The following is a 6,355-nucleotide window of genomic DNA, read 5'->3' as shown; positions in this document are numbered from 1 at the left end:
TCATGTTTTTATATTCTTCAATATATTTATTTTGTTTGTACAAAACAAAGAAATAATTTTTAACTATACAATAGCCTTGACTATTATTATAAAAATTTTCGTTAGGCTTAAAATCGACGAAAATTCAACACGAAGCGACACGCAACGGAGAAAAATTTGAACATCAGACAGGTTAATATATTTTTTCGTACATAATCGGTAATCGGAATAAATCACTAATCTGAACAACCCCAGTCCCCAATTGATTCCGATTTTCGGTTCTCTACTGTATTTACTCTTTTCGTCTACAGGCCTACTACATGCAAGAAAGTCTAACTTGCGTGATTTATATGCTCGTCAGGCGACTGATATCCCTGCCAATACTGTATAATTAAGCAATTTAATACGTGATTCTAATACGTAATTCGGTAAGTTATATGTTTTGCGCATATTAAAAGCGAATGAATGAAAACCTGTATTAGAATTTACGATGTTTTAATACGAATAAATTTTAACCCATTTTAACCCAAGTTTTATTATTGATAGTACGCTTCTGAGAATTGAATCGAAGTCTAAGTATAGTCCATCTGTTTCAATTATTTAAAATAAAAATCGAAAGCTTTAGGTATCGAATAGGTTTTGTCAAGGTTATTTTAAGATATTACGGCCTTTCTATGCCTCGAATCGATCCTGCTAGCCCATTTTAGGACGCAAGTGTGTTAGCCCATTATGGGTCACTTACACAGCATCAAACGAGATATTCTTTTAAATTGAAATTAAATTATTAAAATTATTGGTTAATGTTACCCATGGTTCCAAAATGGCGGCTCGTCTCTAATTCCAGCAAATAGAAGAAAGGAAACGGTGGGACGCACGTTCTAACCTAACCTAACCTATTCTAATAATTTTGTTGGTAATAATTATGGTAATTTATTAGAATAGGTTAGGTTAGGTTAGAACGTGCGTCCCCACTGTTTCTTTGCTGGAATCAGAGACGGCTTTACTTTGTGCTTTAAAATTGTTGCATTAACAATGATTTGGCTGAACATTAGATCACCTTCGAGCAATATTAGTGAAGGAATTTTAAGGTGTCTGTTGTAGATCAGGTTGCACAACAGTCTTCTTGTAGGAAAATGTAGCAGGCTATTGTGCAGGCATTCTCTGTTTGGTAGGAGGCTACAACACAGGCGTCTTCAAGCCTCCATTTTGAAGAATAGATATCACATGCATATTAATGCTTTTAGTTTGTTTAAGTAAATCAAAATTTTTTTAATGTTAAATGACGTGCTTACCAGATAGCTGTTTCATCAATTCAAGGCTATCAACATTTTTTATTTCGAAAACAAGAAAAAAACATAAACGAGGTTAACAAAAAATTTAAATCTTATCAAATTGTTACTAAAACAGTAAAATTAAACGAAGATATCTTTTAATAAACTTTACACCCTAAGAGGGTCCTTTCTTTCATACGGGTCCTCAACGGGGGACAGAATGACCAAGAACAAGGCCAGAACAGACCGACCACGAAAAATTCCTAGGGTTGTTCGCCCGTCATCTCGATTTCGGATATCCAAGATTGGTAAGGATCGCGGGTTCGCGCATCACCAATGGGTTTGTAACATCTAAATCAAGTTAGAAAAGCCTTGTGTCGCGTTGCCATTAACATATAAACCGAGCCAATAAAAATCAGCAAACTTACAAAACAGTATTAATTAATTAAACACAAAGACTTACCGTTACGACTTAGTAATTACGAATGACAAAAATGTACTTCACACATTAATGTCGATAAAGCGACTAACACATACGAACACGAAAATAAGATATATTTAATTCCTGTATAATGCGTTTGATAGAAGTTAGGTATTCACCTTTCTTCATATCTCGTGCTCGTTGATTGGCAAGAAGTTCTGTGATTGGCTATTTGCGCCAATCACAGAACTTCTTGTTTTCACAGAATCAACTCGAATTTTAATAATAACTAATAAACAATTAATAATTTTACAAACCGGTTGAACCGCTACTAGCAATACGATATAGCGTGTGAAGTGACACGGACGGCCTTGGTCAAGCCGGCTGCAAAAACCGAAAGATTTTTGAACAATTTTTACGTCAAAATTTCGTTTCATTTCTTCTATAAAATTAAATCGTCATTTAATTATATTATGCCAATTTATTTGTTAATGTACGGTACATTGTATGTTGTATTCATCTATAGAAATTAGCGTAGAATTAGTTGAACTGGAGACAAACAATCAGTTCTAAGAAATACTTATCTTTGTTATTTCATTATTTTCTTTACGCAATTCTAGGAAAAAGCGTGTTTACACAAAGAAAACAATTTTTAAAAAATAATACAAGCAGTTTCAAGAAACGAAATAACACAGCTTGAAAAGCAGTTTGTTGCTAAAAACTTTATTAATAAGAAATATCGTAGTACAGAAAATACAGTGTCTTGTGCCCTTGAAACAATAGTATGACAATTTGTATACAAAAATTTAGAGGAATAAAATATTTTTTAATTTCTGAAGACAAATTCGCCCAAATGGGGATCCCTATTTGGGCGAATTTGTCTTCAGAAATTAAAATATAAAAAAGAACCATCGGACGAAGAAATTACGAATTACTAAAATAATTATATTTAGAAACAAAAATACAGCTTTCGTACCGGTAGACGACTATGAAGGTAAGAGTGCAAAGTACAGAGGGTAACACTCCCCATCTCGTATTTTGCTAACAATAGTCACATATGTAAGGACGAAGTCCTACGTTGTATTACGCAATGGTGCCATCACTGTTGGGTGGAAGAACGTTAGAGGTTTGTCGTGATACAACATCAAAATAGAGAACAACAGATAATCTCTGCTCCGGGATTGATTATTTGCTTTACTAGTCGCGCATTTTTCTTTCTCACGTATCTTCGCACCTCACACCAACAATCACAACTTACACTATACACAGCCTTCGTCAAAATCACCCAAACAGCCAGGACAGACATTTTCTCTTTATACAATCTGCAAAGTTAGTGTTTATTTCCCGACTCGCACATTTAAATCGGAAAATACCATTCCTGTGATGCCTTTAATGTCATCATCCCCCGTCTTTGTAGGCCTTCCTCCTGGATCTTGCCCAACGTGACTATCCTTTCCAGGCCATCATCAGCCTAAAGTAGTACCTCAAATGCACGTTACCACGTCAAAGTTTCAAGAAAGCAATTTAGTTTAATTTGATCCAGGGCTTTTTTTTAAAACTCTTTCCGCCCTGTGGGCACTAAGAGGGCACGAAGAAGGCCCATTATGGGTTCGGCCAGGCCCACAATGGGGCGACCGGGTGGTGAGGGACGGGGCCCGACATATCCGAACGGACCACCCCCCGAAAAATTCCTGGGGATTATTCGACCCGTTCGGATTTGATCCCGGGTCCCCCAGAGCGGTAGGCTGCCACCTTGACCGCTCGGCCATCCGGCCGTCGGATCCAGGGCTTAACACTAGTACAGTACATGGTAAAATTACAATTTAATTTTAAAGAATAATAAGTTCGATATAGCGATCACCCGATATAGTGAACCATTTCCTCGCTATTCTTTATACGTATAATGAACTAGCTTATTTCTTCTACAGTTCATTATATCGAGAGTGGAAAGTATTCAAATATTCTATCAAATATTTAATTCTTCACTAAATTTTTAATGCTTTCTCGCGCTAGTTTTTCGCACTGTAAAAAGGCATCATTTATATCCACGAGATAGGCGATGAATTAATTATTATTTTCGAGCAAGTGCTTCAGCGTAATGAATCACAGACAAACCAATTTCTTAAATAGAGAAATAATAGGATGCAACATAGAGAAGACGAGTGATGTATATTGTATCGATCATTTGTAATACTTTTTCCAGGAAAAGAACGTGAGAATATGCACATTTGCCATGTTTTTTGCTTTAACTTTTTACGTGAAAACAAAACTGTAAGCAATAAAAATTTCAAACACAATGCCAAGGAATTTTTATAGAAAACCGGCCCTTATTTTGGTGTTAATGACACTAAATGCGTGCACACGCAATAATTAAAGTTGCAATTAGTCTAACTAGTTCAATGATCGGGCCAACAGCGGCTTAATGGATAAAAACCACCGAACAATGGTAGTTGGTGGTGTGTTTTTTCGCCTCCCTAACGGTAATGTTTTCTTCACGTTTGTAACACCTAAATAGGGGCCCTTAAAACGTCCTCCCGGAAGGCATCCTCCCTGGGAAAGATAGCATCTAATTACTTTAGACAATCGTAATTTCGTCTCAAGTTAATTAAGGAGTAAGTTGGAGGAGAAATCTCAAGCAGCAAACAGCATGTAGCCTTAAATCAGGAAGACATCTCCGTAAGCATTCATATCAGCTAATTAATTAGAATTTCAAATGAACTTAATCTACATCGAACGTCATTGGCCTAAATTAAGGAATGTGTAGTTCTAAATTAAGATATTTATTTACTTTAATTATTGAAGGGAAGCGAGATTCAATGCGAAGAATATTCTGGTGTGAGGATTATATGATGTATTGTATCTGTACAATTGTGAGGCCCGATAATTGGCATCTTTAGCAGCCTTAACAAGAGTTACGCGCTGGAATATACAAGTGAGGCCTTAACTTATAGGGAGGCCTCGTATCCGTTCCGAGGCCTGACTCATAAAAGGTATTTATCTGTCACATCTGTATTTCGAAAGCATTGCTTAAGCTCATAGCCACGTATTAAACAATATCAGAATGTGTAGGATGTAATTATTTTATGCAAATAATACTAATTAATCGGGCGCGTAAAATATTTTTGGCCCTCTCAAATTTTTTAAAATTTATTTATAAACTGTTCAGCACAAGATGGAGCCACTATTAATTAACATAAATTCAAAGATATTTTTGTATTATTATTTTTTTTATCTTTTTAAATTTATAAATTTTATAAGTAAAAAAAAATATAAAAAATTATGTTAATGTAAAAAATAAAATAAATATAATTTAAGGGATCAATGTTAATGCATTTGATAATAACCCTGATACAATGAGTCATATAATTGTTTCTGTCGAATCCACATTTCCTCTAGTCTACTCTCGAACGTGGGAATGAACAGCAGACAGGACGCTTTATTTAGAATTACTCTCATTAACCACGAATCCAATAATACATACAATTCCCCCCTCCCCCCACAAATTCTCACTAAAACCTCTTCCACTTGTATAAATTTATTTAATCAATTCTACCGAAAAAACACAGAGAAAACACTCGTTAAACAATTAAACTTTTCTGTTTTGCTTAAAAAATAAAAACTGTTTTACTTAATATCATTAATAACATGCCACGTGTGCTGGAAAGTTATGTACAACTTTACAGGCTCGTGTTCTGTTTATAGTGAGATAAATGGAAACAGACGGATTTTTATGTATTTAAATAATGCATCTATCAGCCAACATATACTCTTCTTCATTGTTTAAGTACACTAGAATCTGTGTATTTAGGTCTGTTTCCGTTTATCTATATTCTATACAATAGTGCATATAAACAGAACATAACTAGCATCTACGCGTACGTAGCATATTATTAATTAATTTACTTAAAACAGTCGCATTTAATTAGACGGACAGACAGGCTGACTGATAGATATAATAATTCCACGTAACTATTTAAATAATTATTTTAATTTACATCAAAGCGAGTGACGAGTAAGTTTAATGGTGTTTATTTTTATAATAATTTTCTTATGCGGTTTAAATATAATTAATTAATTATTATAATAAATAATAACAATTAAGCGATTGCTTTAAACATCATTAAGGAATCAAAAAAGAAGGGAATCGGTTCAGACTTGACGTAATCTGGAAGAATTTTCGGGTTTATTTAACAATAAACCCGAAAATTCCTCCAGATTTTCCCGAAAATTAAATACTTTATAATATATTTGGAATTCCGGTGGACGGTTTTGATAATTAAAGACGACGACGACGATAAAAAATAATAAAGAAAACATAAATAAATGACCTTCTACACGCCCAATATGCATGAAACATCAGCTAAATTGTTCGGTGTAGAAACAATGTTCGCGTATAAAAGAGAATAAATTCGCCTAAAGAAATAAAAACAGGCGTCACGGAAATAACTGAAATGCATAAATTTATAATTACAATAAAATAAATAAATAAATATGTCGAATTTTTCGTTTGTTCTCGTGATTACACCCCATTTATTTTGGTTGTAGGCTAAGCGAAGATTGCGTGAAATATTCGATTAAAAAAAAAAAAAAACTGTAAATTTTAACCAGAAAATACGAATTTCCTGTATAAATTTCGTGAAATTCTCTATTATTTCGCATTTCGCGAAAAGGCTGATATAAAAAA

Source organism: Centruroides vittatus, unplaced genomic scaffold (genome assembly GCF_030686945.1).
Source record: "Centruroides vittatus isolate TY-2023 unplaced genomic scaffold, ASM3068694v2 scaffold_2802, whole genome shotgun sequence".
Classification (NCBI taxonomy): Eukaryota; Metazoa; Arthropoda; class Arachnida; order Scorpiones; family Buthidae; genus Centruroides; species Centruroides vittatus.
This window is presented reverse-complemented; position numbering follows the sequence as displayed.